Source organism: Prionailurus viverrinus, chromosome B2, assembly GCF_022837055.1.
Source record: "Prionailurus viverrinus isolate Anna chromosome B2, UM_Priviv_1.0, whole genome shotgun sequence".
Lineage (NCBI taxonomy): Eukaryota > Metazoa > Chordata > Mammalia > Carnivora > Felidae > Prionailurus > Prionailurus viverrinus.
Genome location: NC_062565.1, coordinates 11,152,773 through 11,169,598, shown reverse-complemented (window position 1 = coordinate 11,169,598; position 16,826 = coordinate 11,152,773). Strand labels below are relative to the sequence as shown.

The 16,826-nt window shown below is 40.5% G+C and overlaps 1 protein-coding gene and 1 non-coding gene across 7 annotated transcripts in view; both read right to left on the bottom strand.

Moving 5' to 3' along the window:
- KIF13A (kinesin family member 13A) overlaps positions 1 to 16,826 on the bottom strand; it is a 217,401-nt gene that overhangs the window by 174,384 nt on the left and 26,191 nt on the right. The window lies entirely within an intron of this gene.
- Positions 14,801 to 14,885, bottom strand: TRNAR-UCG (transfer RNA arginine (anticodon UCG)). The gene has a single exon. It is a non-coding gene; the product is annotated as a tRNA-Arg (tRNA).

Here is a 16,826-nt window from a genome sequence, read left to right as displayed (position 1 = left end):
TTTATAGCCGTGCATGTCAAAAACCCCATGATGATAAAGACAAGAGCCGTTTAACCCTATTATACATGCAACTGCTAGGCAAGCAGGTTGGCACAAATTCCTTCTTCTTAAAGACCTCCATTATTTGGGCCAACAGAATAAAAATTTAAAGAGAAGCCAATTTAAATCTTGGAAAAACTCTTAAGGTGCTCCAAGATGCTTTCACCATCCTCTCCCCTGCACCCCTTCCGCGCATCTGCTACATATTAACAACATTAAAACAACAGAAGACATCTATAAACAATATTTCCTGCAAGGAAGACATAAGACATTCTGGTGCATATCTTAGTAACAGATGTTTTAGGATATCTGAAATCCAACATCCAGCAAAGCAGTGATGATATACTTCAGTGTAACCTAACAAAGAAATGTTCAGTTATATCTGATTTGTTTTTATTTAGAATAGCTCCTCAAGGCCATCCCAGCGCAAGCTTACTTTTCAACCCTCTTGCTGTCACTGAATGCAATCTTCTTTAGAGGCTGAGAGTTTAAGCATTTGAAATGGAAATGAAGTCTCACAGGGGCTATACTGGAATGCTACATGCACTCACAAGATCACAGATTACCAGCAATGATCCAGTCCAATCTCATTTCACATATATGTAACCTGTCCAGGTCCACATGGCAAGCCAATGGCAGATAGTACCAGAGCCCAGGCCTCTGGATTGCTGGCTTCAACACACACGCACCCATGCACTAACTATTCCCAGCTAGGGCTTTCCTGCTGAGGACACAATGGTTTCTGTTAAACAAAGAACTCCTGACTAAAACACGGAGGTTGAGTTTCTTCTTTAGTTTCTTCATGGTGTATAGGCACGGGAAAAAAATGGATGGCTCATGGGGACTTTTTCTCCTCTAAGCTTTTAAATATTTTGTTACAGTCCTGTGAGTGTTTCAAAGAGGGACTTAAAAGTTCAGGTCAAATAAATAAATAAAGTTCAGGTAAACTGGGGCACCTAGCTGGCTCAACCGATAAAGTGTGCAACTCTTAATCTCAGACTCATGAATTCAAGCCCCATGATGGCAGTGGAGACTACTTCAAAAAAAAAATTAGAAGTGGGGCGCCTGGGTGGCTCATTCGGTTAAGCATTCGACTTCGGCTCAGGTCATAGTCTCATGGTTCATGGGTTCGAGCCCCGCATTGGGCTCTGTGCTGACAGCTCAGAGCCTGGAGCTTGCCTCAGATTCTGTGTCTCCCTCTCTCAGCCCCTCCCCAGTTCGCACTCTGTCTTTCTCAAAAATAAACATTAAGAAATTTTTTTTTTTTAAATTAGAAGTTCGGGTAAATAATCTGGTGGGTTGGTATGACATCTGTATTCATGGTGAAAACGGTTCATCGTAAAGTAATGGCAACATTTATTACCATCACTGCTTCTGCAGTAGGCATTCCCCTAGACTAAGTAACTGCTGTTTGGCTTGGCTGTGGTAGTGGCAGCAGTAACGGTGGTGGTAATAATTAATAAGGATAATAACAGCAAAAGTCCACATGACTGAACTTAGTGTGCCCAGCCCTGTTCTAAGAATACAACCTAGTTTACTCCTTCAATCTTTCAGCTCTAGGTCCTATATCCTCTTTGGAAATGAGGAAATTGAAGAAGTTATGCAGTTGGTAAGTGATGAGCCAGAGAGAGGTCTTCAGCATTCTGCCTAGACCAACTGGGGTGAACACCGGAGCAAAAAACAGAGAGGAAATGCACTGCTGAATATTTTTTAATAAAAAGTTCAATTAAAGTCCTGCTACCACCAACATCTGGAGCAGTCCTTCTGATGCTTGAATACGTATGCAAATTACCTGGGAATCTTGTTAAAACACAGATTTCAGGGGCACCCGGGTGGCTCCGTCGGGTAAGCGTCAGACTTCGGCTCAGGTCATGATCTCACGGTCCGAGAGTTCGAGCCCCGCGTCGGGCTCTGTGCTGACAGCTCGGAGCCTGGAGCCTGCTTCGGATTCTGTGTCTCCCTCTCTCTCTACCCCTCCCCCATTCATGCACTGTGTCTCTCTCTCTCTCTCTCTCTCTCAACAATAAATAAATGTAAAAATATTTTAAAAAATAATACAGATTTCAAACCACCAAATCTCGGCTGGGGACTGGGATTCCGCATTTCTAACAAGCTTATGCTGGTGGTCCATGAGCCACAGGGAGTAACAGGGGATTAGCATGCAAATTATTCATTACGGATAAAGAGTTACTGTTTCACTGACTTTACATATGGGGAGGAAAATACTGCTAGTGAACCTATACAGATTCACCCCCAACTAGGGGTCAAAATTCAATCCTACAAGGTGCATGCTTTGTCTTTGTAATCACTGTTTCTCTCCTCTTTCAAGATGCACAAGTAGAATTAAGCACGAATGTCCATAGCCCCTTACCAGACACAGCTAACTGATGGGTTTTCAGGAGATCTCACAGGGGAGTATGGAAAATACAGCTGAAGGCAGGAGTTGGGAGTGACGGCTGCATAATTAACTTGATGTAAAAACAGGATTATTTGCATTTCAAGTCCTACAAGTTTTTCCCCCTATCACAAGAATTCCTGAAGTTAGCAGTTTTTTATGACAAACTTTTTAATTGGCTAGGATTAACATCTGTGATTCTAAATCATCAAAGAGGCTTTAATTGGTCTGTGAAGGATGGAATCTATTCTGCTACTCAAATATATTACTCTCCTAAAACCCATTAAGAAGCTGGTTTGCTCTCACTTGGATTTCAAACAGCCTGGTTCCATGAACTCTGGTCTAATTTTATTAAAGAAAGAGAAGTCAAGGACATTCAAATCTCAAATCAAAGATCTTGACCTTCTGGAGGAACTAATTACCTAAAAACATCTTAGCTGTTTATTAAAGGCTTAACTGTGCCTCACCACCACCACTAAATTCATATTTGAAGTCCCAACCCCCCTGTACCTCGGAACATGACTAGATTTGGAGATGGGGTCTTTAAAGAGGCTTTTTACATTTTCATTTTACATTAAAAATGAAGCCATTAGGGTGGACCCTAATCCAATATGATCAGTGTCCTTGTGACAAAAAGAGATCAAGACACGGTCACGCACAGAGGGATGACAATCTGAACACACAGAGAGAAGACAGGCATCGACAAGCTAGAGAGGGGCCTCAGAGACTTCTAACCTCTAGGACTGTAAGAAAATTAAGTTCTGTTATTTAAACCACACAGTCTACATACTTTATTATGGCAGTCCTAGCAAACTAATACATTTACTTTTTGCTTTGATTCTCAATACACAGTGAAATACAGCAGAAACTCAGAATACACAGGATTCAGAAAAAGGGGGGTTGTGCATATACTATTATGTACATCATTACTGGAAATGCTGGGGCAGGGGAAAGCCCATGGTCAGAACTAGAAGGCCTCACCACAGACACCAAATCACTTGTTCTCTTTATACTAAATGATGCAAAGCATTCTCTATCAACATACATATTTCTGTTCACGACATTTACACTATGCCACCAGCACAATGACCTACAGCAAATCTAGGTTTAAATTCTGGTGCTGCCATTTACTTATCTGTACAATCTTCAAATACGAGCCCCACCCCATCTCTAAAATGGGTACCCATGTCATAAAAGTTGCTGTAAGGATTAAATGAGGTATTTCAGACCAGACACTGGCTGACCATGGGCTATCATTCCCTGGATACGTATCAGTCCCAGTTCTTAAATTAATTAGCACAAAGCCCTCCTCAGTTATGGACAGGCTTTGGCAGCTGGACAGCAAGTGGAAGAAGCAAATTAAAGTGGGGAATCGTAAATGCCAACACTTGTATTTTTAAACATTTTTTTTAATTTTTTTTTTAACATTTATTTATTTTTGAGACAGAGAGAGACAGAGCATGAGCGGGGGAGGGGCAGAGAGAGAGGGAGACACAGAATCGGAAGCAGGCTCCAGGCTCTGAGCCGTCAGCCCAGAGCCCGACGCGGGGCTCGAACTCACAGACTGTGAGATAGTGACCTGAGCTGAAGTCGGACGCTTAACCGACTGAGCCACCCAGGCACCCCGACCCAAGTTTTTTTTTTTTTTTTTAATTTTTTTTTTCTCAACGTTTTTATTTACTTTTGGGACAGAGAGAGACAGAACATGAATGGGGGAGGGGCAGAGAGAGAGGGAGACACAGAATCCGAAACAGGCTCCAGGCTCTGAGCCATCAGCCCAGAGCCTGACGCGGGGCTCGAACTCACGGACCGCGAGATCGTGACCTGGCTGAAGTCGGATGCTCAACCGACTGAGCCACCCAGGCGCCCCTATTTTTAAACATTTTAATGTTCATTTAGATCATATATAAGCTCATTTATTCAACCAATCCATAGATCTGGAGGCAAAGGCCATTTCTTTGAGAATGGTCTGCTGAATGGAGTTCTACATACACCTCACCATGATGCAGTGTTAATTTTTGGTTTCTGTTTCTTTAAAGAGCATCAGAAACGAAAACATCTTTGACAAACTGAGTGAAGAACCCTCCTGTACATTTATCATCCTTTCCTGTACTTCATTCAAACATAGTATTTGTTAGCATAGTGGTTCTCAAATGTTAACACTTCAGAGTCACCCGGAGGGCTTGGTAAAAACCACAGATTTGTAGAGTTTTCCCCCAGAGGTTTCTCATTCCGTAGGTGGGGCCCAGGAAGCTGCATTCTTAACAAGTTCCCAGAGGGTACTGCTGTTGCTGATCTGGAAGCCACATTTTGAGACCACACCTGCACTGATTCCTTCATAGAAAGCGCATCTTTCTGAGTTCAGATTTCATCAATTCAATTTAAATATTATTAATTGAGTTCCATAACTTAGAAACAAATACTGCTGACACCTGGTGGCTTACAACTCCACGGAGCGGGACGGACATGCTTGGGCATCTTACAGGGATGTCTCTGGACGGTCCCCCCACCATGGATACCATGTTACAGAAAGAAGGGAGCACAGTTAACGCAGGGAGTTTTGTAAAATGCACACCAGTAAAGAGATCATCAACTGCGTTGTATATCACTTCCCCGCATCCATTCTCAACAGAAAGGAAAAAGGAATCATGAGCTGGAAAGATATGCTTTTTGAATCATCACATACTTATTAAGGATGTCTCTCAATACTTGAAATCCCAGGCTATAATTACATTTGTACACAGGGTCATCGCTCCAGCTTTAATTTGTAGGTTAAAAAAAAAAAAAAAAAAAAAAAAATCCCCTGACTTCCCAGGTGAGACTTACTGCCTTCATCACTGTCATCTTCTGAGAAATCACCTGATATGTGATTCAAGACTTTTTGTGACTTTAACTTTCTCTTAAAATCCCACTCTGTTTTCTAGGAGGAGTTTCAACTGACACATATACACTAGAGCCCTCCAGGTGCAGACCCAAAAGAGTGGAACTGACGTTTGCCTTCCTGGGTTCAGTATGCCCCAAACCTATTTTCACTCAATTAATTTTTTTTATTTTCTTTTATGTTTATTTATTTTTGACAGAGAGAGAGAGAGAGAGAGAGAGAGAGAGAGAGAGAGAGAGAGAGAGAATGAGCAGGGGAGGGGCAGAGAGAGAGGGAGACACAGAATCTGAAGCAGGCTCTAGGCTCCGAGCTGTCAGCACAGAGCCCCATGCGGGGCTCGAACCCACCAACCGTGAGATCATGACATGAGCCGAAGTCGGACGCTTCACCGACTAAGCCACCCAGGCACCCCTATTAAAAAACAAACATATATGCTAGAACAAATTACCACCCTCCTACATCATTTGGATATCCAAGTGCACTGATAAACTAAGAAGAGATTAACCAATTGTGACAGCTCATCAAGACCACAAAAAAAATTCATACTCAAGAACTGGAGGTCAAGAACAAAGCAGGGGGCACCCTTGGTCTCAGTCCTCCCAAACCTCACAGACACTGGAAGGCAGCAGAACCCCAGAGCCATAAAAAGTACACCAGAAATTCCAACTCAATTTCACTTCCAAAATCTAAAGAAAACCTAAATAACTTATTCATAAAATATATATCCAATTATTTTTACATCGGACTTGTTTTATGCTGGTTTCTTATCTCAATCCAAAGAAATGAAAGCTGTAAGAACTAGGAAGGGCACCTGGGTGGCTCAGGTTAAGCGTCTGACTTTGGCTCAGGTCATGATCTCACAGCTTGTGAGTTCGAGCCCGGCATCAGGGGTTGAGCTCTGTGCTGACAGCTCAGAGCCTGGAGCCTGCTTCGGATTCTGTGTCTCCCTCTCTCCCTGCCCCTTCCACCACTCATCCTCTCTCACTCAAAAATAAATATTAAAAAAAAAATTTTTTTTAAAGAATCAGGAAAAAATAAAACCAGAATATCAATATCAACAAACTATAGAGTCCAAAACCATCTGCAAAGAGATACTAGAATTAATGAGAATTTAGCAAAGCTAACTGCCAATAAAAGTCAGTATATACAAAAGCCAACAGAATTTCTAAGCTACCACAGAAAAAGACACAGAAAATGCAACTTGGAGGCACCTGGGTGGCTCAGTTAGTTGAGCTTCCGACTTCGGCTCAGGTCATGATCTCGCAGTTCATGAGTTCAAGCCCTGCATCAGGCATGCTACTGTCACCGCAGAGCCTGTTTTGGATCCTCTGTCCCCCCACCCCCTCAAAAATAAAGAAACATTATAAATAAAAGGGGGGGCGGGGGAAACGGGACTTAAACTGACTCCCTGTGGTGTATTCACACAACTGATTACTCCACAGCAATGAGAATAAACACTCTACAACAACAAATCAGACTTCACAAAAGCAATACTGAGCCAACGAAGCCAGACACAGAAGAAAGCATATGCTATAGTTTACTACCCCCGCTTTGGAACTTAGGACAATGCTGGACCCTGGAGAAAGGCAGTAATCCAGAGGGAACCTAAGGAAGGCTTCTCGGAAGCAGCCAGCGTTCTGGTTTTTGATTTGGGTTCTGGTGTCTAGTTTTAAAATTAAGTAAATTGTACATTTATACAAAAAAATACACATATCATATTCCCTCTCCCCCCCATATATATACTTGAATATAAAAGTTTTTTACAAGATACCGCTTACAATTAACAAAACTATTTTTAAGGACCTGAGTACAAATGTAACAAAAGTTGTATAAAAACTTTACAAAGACTTTTTAAATGTAAAATTTCTACTATTAAAGAAAATAAATGAGGGAGATATCATATTCTTGGGTTAGGAAATTCAGTACTGTGAAGTCCATTCCTTCCACATTGAGTTATATACCCAATGTAACCATAATATGGTTTCTAAATGGAAATCTAACTAAGGACCAAGCCATCCGGAGAGCAGAACACAGCGGGGAGGCTGGTCTCACAGTGATCAGTAATGTGGACAGAGTGGTACTGCCCCAGGGACAGACAAACCCAACACTGAAACAGAGTCAAGAGCTCAGAAAATGATCCTCAGTTATCTGGAAAACTGATATGACAGAGCTCCTATCACAGATCAGCGGGAAAGGCTGCGCCATCAGTAAACAGTGCGGGGGCAACAGGTTATCTATATGGAGGGAAGATGAATCCCTACTTCATGCTGTATTTTCAAAAATCCATTTCAAGGATTTAAATGCGAAGTGCAAAACTTTAAAATTTGTAGAAGAAAACACACGAGAGTACTTTTATGACCTTTGGATAGCAAAAAAAACTTTTTAAAACAAGACACAAGACATTATTAACCTTAAATAAAGGTAAAGGGTTGATTTGGGTATTTTTTTTAAGTTTTTTTTTGTTTGTTTGTTTCTTTTTTTAGTAATCTCTACACCCAACCTGGGGTTCGAAGTCATGACCTCGCGAGATCATGAGTTACATACTTTTCCGAGTGAGCCAACCAGGTGCCCCTAGATTTGAGTATTTTTAATTTTTTTCAACATTTTCTTTGTTTTTGAGAGAGACAGAGACAGAGCATGTGCGAGCATGAGCAGGGAAGGGGCAGAGAGAGAGAGGGAGACACAGAACCCAAAGCAGGCTCCTGGCTCTGAGCTGTCAGTGCAGAGCCCGATGCGGACCTCAAATTCACAAACTGTGAGATCATGACCTGAGCTGAAGTTGGATGCTCAACCAACTGAACTACCTAGGTGTCCCCAGATTTGAGTATTTTTAACGTTTATTTATTTTTGGGACAGGGAGAGACAGAGCACGAACGGGGGAGGGGCAGAGAGAGAGAGGGAGACACAGAATCGGAAACAGGCTCCAGGCTCTGAGCCATCAGCCCAGAGCCCGACGCGGGGCTCGAACTCACGGACCTGACCTGGCTGAAGTTGGATGCTTAACCGACTGCGCCACCCAGGCGCCCCAGATTTGAGTATTTTTAAAATTAGAACTTGTGATAACCAAAAGAAATGAAAATCAAGTGAAAAGAGAAACCACAGCTGGGAAAAGATATTTGCATATGACGAAAGAATAATGTACAGTATGTAAATAACTCCTATGAATCAATTAGAGAAAAGCAAAAAATGAGCAAAATGGGCAGAAAATGAGCAGGTACTTTTAAAAAGAAAGCAAATTAACAGCCAGCCAATAAATACATGGAAATATGTTCAATCTTGTTAGTTCTGAAAGAAATGCAAATTAAAATCCAATTGAGACAGTGTTTCATAGGCTCCAAATTGATAAAAATTTTAAAGTCCGATAATATGTATCATTATCATAAGTAGCTCCATTACCATATTACCTCTGGTAGGGATATAACCATCTTGGAAAACAGTTTTATATAATATGTATACATACACATATATATACGTACACATATATATACATACACACACATATATATATACGCACACACACGTACACATATACATATAAAGTTTAACACGCACCTATCCTACCCTCCAGCAACCCCAATATTCACAGTAGCATTGCTCGTAAAGGTCCAAACCTGGAAGCTGCCTAAACAATAAAAGGATAAACTGTATTGGGGTCACACAATGGAATGCCATACAACAGCAAAGTGAATGAACTACCGCGCCATGAATCAACGTGGACCAATGACTCTCAAAACCAAAGTTAACTGTGGAGTTGGTTGCACAACGGCATACATTCACCAAATCCCTTCAAACTGTATGCTTAAAATCAGTGAATTTTATTGTATGTAAATTGTACCTTAATACAGCTATCTTCCCAAAAGCTGGGCAAATAAAGTGGGGGGAAAGTACAAAGAGTATCTATCGTTCCATTTGCAAAAAAGATTAAAACCAGGCAAACATAAAATTAAAAGTAGTTAAATTACAAAGGAAGCTAAGGGAAAGAAATATATAAAATTCAGAATCGTAATTTCCTTTCGGGGCAATGAAAAGGAATGGAGTTGAGAACGCCACAGGAGAAGCTTCAAAAGTACAAACTGGGTGCTGATACAAGGTGCCTAAGTTGTTTCGTAACTGCTGAAACCAAACAGATAAATGATACACTCCTTTATTATATAAACAATGTTTCAGAAAAAATTCAAAGGAGAGTTAAACAGTTCTACTTAGGGAGATCAACTGAAAGAGAACAAATTTATTTTAGCAAAATTGTACACAAATAATAATTAAGGCTAGCTACTTTGTTTCGTTTTCAGGCTCTTCCTTTAACTTCAAAATTTCAAATTTTGTTAAGCTTTCTAAAGCTTGTTATATGCGTAGAAAATATGCCCTTAAGTATTAAGGGGGTAAAGGGCTATGATATTTGCAACCTACTCCCAAGGGGTTCAAAGATAAACTGTGTGTGTATACATATATTCTGAATAATAAGAAAGCAAATCAACAAAAAAAGATTTAAAATGTGGAACTCTGCTATTCTTACAACTTCACATTTTTTCCAAAGTAACAAAAAATTTTTTAAAACAGTTGCCCCAAAAGACATGAATAGACACTTCTCCAAGGAAGACATCCAGATGGCCAACCGACACATGAAAAATGCTCAACGTCACTCATCATCAGGGAAATACAAATCAAAACCACAATGAGATACCACCTCATACCTGTCAGAATGCCTAACATTAACAACTCAGGCAACAACACATGTTGGCAAGGATGAGGAGAAAGAGGATCTCTTTTGCAGTGTTGGTGGGAATGTAAGCTGGTGCAGCCACTCTGGAAAACAGTATGGAGGTTCCTCAAAAAATTAAAAATAGAACTACCCTACGACCCAGCAACTGCACTACTAGGCATTTATCCGAGGGATACAGGTGTGCTGTTTCTAAGGGACACGTGCACCCCAATGTTTATAGCAGCACTATCGACAATAGCCAAAGTATGGAAAGAGCCCAAATGTCCATCGATGGATGAACGGATAAAGAAGATGTGGTATATATATATACAATGGAGTATTACTCGGCAATCAAAAAGAATGAAACCTTGCCATTTGCGACTACATGGATGGAACTGGAGTGTATCATGCTAAGTGAAATTAGTCAAAGAAAGACAAATATCATATGACTTCATTCACATGAGGACTTTAAGGGAAGGGAAACAAAAATAATATAAAAACAGGGAGGGGGACAAAACGGAAAAGACTCATAAATATGGAGAACAAACTAAGGGTTGCTGGAGGGGTTGTAGGAGGGGGGATGGGCTAAATGGGTCAGGGGAATTAAGGAATCTACTCCTGAAATCATGGTTGCACTATATGCTAATTTGGATGTAAATTTTAAAAAATAAAATTTAAAAAAAAATAATAATAAAAAAACAGGTGCCCAAGGAAAGACTAAAACCTCAGCACAATAAACACCATTTGATACTGAGAATACACTTTTTATGCCTTTATCCTATTCTTTAAAAAAAAAATTTTTTTAATGTTGATTTGTTTTTGAAGGAGAGACAGAGTGAGTGGGGGAGGGGCAGAGAGAGAGGGAGACACAGAATCCCAAACAGGCTCCATCCAGGCTCTGAGCTGTTAGCACAAAGCCTAGCACAAAGCCTGACACAGAGCGACACGGGGCTCGAACTTATGGACCACGAGATCATGACCTGAAGCAAAGCTGGACACCCAACCAACTGAGCCACCCAGGTGCCCCTGCCTTTATCCTAATCATTTTTTAACGTTATAAAGAATCACATAACTGAATTACCTGCTCCCTACCAGTCTCAGACCAAGAGATGCTGGAATGACCACACTAAGGCACCAGAGCAGGCTTGACTTCATTGTCTAAGCGTCATGGCTAAAACGAATTGTCAGTGAGTAGGGAAGTGGTTTCTCATGGCAGAAGGGTGGCATTTTGAGAGAGGACGCTGTAGATGCACACATCTCTGTCCAAAAAGAATATTGGTTTTGTTGGGGAAGAAATACAAAGAGCCAATGTCTCCCAGCTTCAGAAAACAATGACAGAGATCGATTCACTCCCCCAACACTGTCGATTTTCTAAAGCAAAAGTAAGTTATGCCGCAGGAACACTTAAGGGAAAGGCTTTTGTTCCCAAACTTGACACCTTTTGGATAATACCTTTTATGGTATAGAAGGGCTGCCCAAGAGAGTGCAAAGATCAGCTCTTTTAAAGCAAAATTCACACTCTAATAGATCCTTTCCCCCAGTGATACACAGCCTCTTGCTTTACAAGAGCACATTCGATATGAATACACAAGTCAAATGTAACAATGTGCAAAATGACCTAAGGAAAAACAAGAGCAGATGACACACGAGTGTGTGTCATCTCAAAGGAGATGCAGAAACTCGCCTACCACCCTACATCATGGCTCATTAGAAATTTACATTAGTCTCCTCTGGGTCAAAACGGCACTTTGTATAGAAAAATTTATCGTGCCCTGGTTTGCCATTGTATAAATCTTTTACAAAAAAGTCCCCACCGTGTACCCTAGCTCATTGATAAGTTAATTACTAGTGAGACAAAGCATGTGACCAGTGGCTTTGGGGAGGGTTCTGCTTAATATTTATTATAGTAACCACAAAAGCCTTCTTGCTATGAATTAAAGCCACCCACAACATTTTAATTCTGGCTACTGAGTGATTAGAGAAATAATGGGCAGCTGCGGCTATGTTTCAGTGCTTTAGTATGAAAAACTGTGACAGTCCAGAGACCTTGGCTGTGTGCAGGTCCCTAATGCACTTTGTTGCTAATGCAGATCTCCTAAGGACGGGAAAGCGGTGTGGATAAAGAAAAACATACTTCTAAATACAACCATAAAACATACCTTACACCAGTGTTCTTAATTTTCTAGAGTTGTGGAAACCTGTGAAATTTTCATCAAAGATATGAACTTTTGCCCTTGGAAACCGCACATGTGTCCACAAACACATCATTTTAGATTTAATTTCAGGGGGTTCAGTGACCCCAGTTTAAAATACTCTGCACTACAGGTTGTCATAATACTGCATATAAAACCTTTTCAAAAGTGCCAACTCAAGCTTTTACGCCTAAAGAATGACAAACTAAGAGTCTAAAACTAAACACAGTGAAGAGATGACAGACATACTACCGATGAACTTTTAAAAGTAAAAATTATGATGGGTTTTATATTAATAAAATTCCCTGAAGAGATGACAGACATACTACCGATGAACTTTTAAAAGTAAAAATTATGATGGGTTTTATATTAATAAAATTCCCTGATTACCCAACACGATACATTCCTACAAAATGCAGTCACAAACTTACATTAGTAGCTCCCTTCTTCCTAAACAAAGACTTGCACTCAGACAATTATTAATTACAACCAATTTACTGGGCAGTCACAATGCAAGAGTCTGTTGAAAACAAAAACTATTGACCCAAATAGTTTTCCTAGGATATAGTCTGTAGCATACTGCTCTAATTGTTTAACTTAATCCCATTCTTTTGAAAATCCTTGTTCAAATGTAAATTACATCTGGCAGAGTCTGAGAGTGTGGGGTATCTGATTTTTTTCTGTTGATCTCTGTAAATACGAAATTACAAATCTCTGCTTCCTAACACAGAAGGAAAAGAACTGAGAGTAATTTCATTCTATTCTACGAAACCAGAGGGGATTTGAACAAATCTGAGTGCAAATTTTATTTCTCATTAGGAAAACAGAGGATTAAAAATATAATTATCCAAATACATGTGCTGTTATAAAATGATTTATTATTAATGGATTACCCAATGAAGCACTGTAATTATGGATTTCACTGGTCAAATTTACCTTCTTACACTCTTCAGGACCAACAGATAATGGAACATGTACACAAACACACATTCCTTTCTTACACCCTATTTTCTGGATGAGTGCCCCATGGAATTTTAACAAAAGCATTATTTACTCGACAGTTGAGCATCTGAGAAAATTACAAAGCAAAAACCACCTCTCAATCTTAGAAATCTACCTTCATTTGTCTAATAATCCTCAAATACCCTTTTAATATGCCTAAACAAATTTAAATGAAACAGGGGCGCCTGGGTGGCGCAGTCGGTTAAGCGTCCGACTTCAGCCAGGTCACGATCTCGCGGTCTGTGAGTTCGAGCCCCGCGTCGGGCTCTGGGCTGATGGCTCAGAGCCTGGAGCCTGTTTCCGATTCTGTGTCCCCTCTCTCTCTGCCCCTCCCCCGTTCATGCTCTGTCTCTCTCTGTCCCAAAAATAAATAAAAAAACGTTGAAAAAAAAAAAAAAAAAAAAAAAAAATTTAAAAAAAAAAAAAATTTAAATGAAACATCCGAAAAATACTTAAAAGATTAGAAATATCCCTTAACCAATTCACTAAAAAAGCCTCCAATTACTGAAGGACTTTTAAAAGTTTCCTAATTTTAGGGGCGCCTGGGTGGCTCAGTCAGTTAAGCATCTGACTTCGGCTCAGGGCATGATGTCTCAAGTCTGTGGGTTCAAGCCCCGCCTCGGGCTCTGTGCTGACAGCTCAGAGCCTGGAGCCTGCTTCAGATTCTGTGTCTGATGCAAGTGATCCTGCTTCATTTTTTCTTAAAAATAGTTTTATGGAAATATAATCCATATACCAGATAATTCCTCCCATTTATAAACTGTACAATTCAGGGGTGCCTGGGTGGCTCAGTCAGGTGAGCGTCTGACTTCGGCTCAGGTCATGATTTTACAGCTCGTGAGTTTGAGCCCTGTGTTGGGCTCTGTGCTGACAGCTCAGAGCCTGGAGCCTGCTTCGGATTCTGGGTCTCTCTCTCTCTCTGCCCCTCCCCTGCTCATGCTGTCTCTTTCTCTCTCTCCCTCTCTCTCAAACATAGATACACATCAAAAAAAAATTTTTTTTTTGAAGTGTACAATTCGATGTTTTTTTAGTACAGAGTTGCTCAGTCATCACCCTGATTAACTGTAAAGCATTCTCAACACCCCAAAAAGAACCCCATTCCCATCTGCAGTCACTCTCCATTTTCCCACAACCTCCACCCCCCCACCTCGGCAAACACCTGCTTTCTTTCTCTGTGAATGTATCTAACAGTTCGTATAAACGGAATCACACAATATGCGATCCTTGATGACTGGTTTCTTTCACTGAGCATAATGTTTTAAAGGTTCCTCCATGTGGTAGCAGGCATCAGGACCTCATTCCTTTCATTGCCAAATAATATTCCATTGTACGGATATGCTACATTTTATTTATGCCATCATTAGTTGTTTAAACATTGGGGGTTTCATTTCCATCAAATCTTTTTCTCTCAAAAAAATTTTTTTTAGACCTTCAAAAAGTATGCTTATGTACAACTTTTTTTTTTAACATTTATTTTTTTTTTTTTGAGGCAGAGAGAGAGAGAGAGAGAGAGAGCACGAACAGGGGAGGGTCAGAGAAAGAGGGAGACACAGAATCTGAAACAGGCTCCAGGCTTTGAGCTGTCAGCACAGAGCCTGACCCGGGGCTCGAACCCACGGACCATGAGATCATGACCTGAGCCGAAGTCAGACGCTTAACCAACTGAGCCACCCAGGCGCCCCACGTACAACTTTTCTAGAAGCAATGTGGCAATTTGTATTTAAAAGTTTAGGGGCACTGTGGCACCTGGGTGGCTCAGTCAGTTAAGTGTCCAACTGTTAATCTCAGCTCAGGATTGTTTCTTTGTTTTTTAAATAATTTATATTTATTTAAATCAAGCAAATGGTCTTTTTTAATTTTTAATTTTTATTTTACGGAGAGAAAGAGCACAAGCAAGGGAGAGGAGCAGAGGGAGAGACAGAGAATCCCAAGCAGGCTCTGCACTGAGTGAGCTCAATCCCACGACCATGGGATCATGATCTGGGCCAAAATCAAGAGTCGTATGCTCAACCAACTGGGCCACCCAAACGCCCCTCAGCTAAGGTCTTAATCTCAGGGTCATGAATTCAAGCCCCACATTGGGCTCCATGTTAACGTGGAGTCTACTTTTAAAAACAAAGTATGAGGCAGCCACATTCACAGGGAAAGGAAGGCATTACCCTAAATTAAAAAGCAGCCTAAAGAACAGTCCACATAGATGATTTTACTTCTGTAAAATGACATGCATATACACATGCACACAGATGCCTGAATTATACCCATATTCATTCTCTCTCTCCCTCTCTCTCTCTCTCAAGGTATACTCCAACTTTCAAATGTGATCCCCTTAGGAAGTAAAAGAGAAGGAAGGAGTTCCTTGTTTCTTTATCATTTATTCTCTTAATAACCAAGAGGAAAAAATAACAACGATAAAAATCTTTAAAGCCACTATGTGACAGCCATCACTTAACTCAATTTGCAAAAATTCCTGGAAAACTAAATGATTAATCATATCAGTATCTTTGAGCAGATAATAAACTCCTATGGTCCAAGGGCTATATCTCTACCCTTCTTGGGGGGACAGGGTAGGTCCTAAGGTCTTCACAGATCACTTTGTTCCTTAGACTTCGAAAAGTTGCTCAATAAACGAAGCTTACTAAGCCTGCTACCAGTATTCCATTTTTTTTTTTAATGTTTATTTGAGAGAGAGAGAGAGGGAGAATGCAAGTAGAAAGGTATAGAGAGAGTGGGAGAGAGAATCCCAAGCAGGTTCCATGCTGTCAACAAAGAACCTGACATGGGGCTCGATCTCATGAACCAAGTTCAAGAGTCAGACGTTCAACCAACTGAACCACCCAGGCAACCTGCCAGTATTCCATTTTAAGTACAACATACAGCATAATTTAAAATATAGTATTAGATGTCCTCAGGAAAATTTTTCTTAGCTTTCATCCTAATTATCTGATTTTATATTCTTTTCAATATTGTATCTTCTTTTATATTATACTTAAGACATTTTTACAACAGGTAGAATTATATTGACTCTAGTAGTCAATATATTTACTTCACTTACCAGCTGCATATGTTTTTACAAGGACTTCTATATATATTTCTTTAAATTCAGACTCATTGAATGTGACATCCACAAGAAGCCTTAGATAATATCTGGTCTGACATCCTCGACTTATAGATGGGGGCTGTTTCTGAAGACGTTAAGTTACTTGCCCAGGGTCCTTTCAATTAGTGGCAGAGCCAGAACTAGAACCCAGAACCTGGGCTTCCACCTGTTTTTATTTAAACATGACTATAAGGGCGCCTGGGTAGCTCAGTCGGTTAAGCGTCCAACTTCGGCTCAGGTCATGATCTCACAGTTCATGAGTTTGAGCCCTGCGTCAGGCTCTGTGCTGACAGCTCAGAGCCTGGATCCTGCTTCGGATTCTGTGTGTCTCTCTCTCTGCCCCTCCCCCGCTTGTGCTCACACTCTCTCAAAAATAAACATTAAAAAAAATAAATAAAACAAACATGACAACAAATCAATTCTACCAATTCACTGAACAGCCACTCTGCTTTCTTTCATTTCTGAAGTGCTCGGTTGAGTAACTGTTTAGGCAAAGTTTCATGTGGATTTTCTCCCCCTCA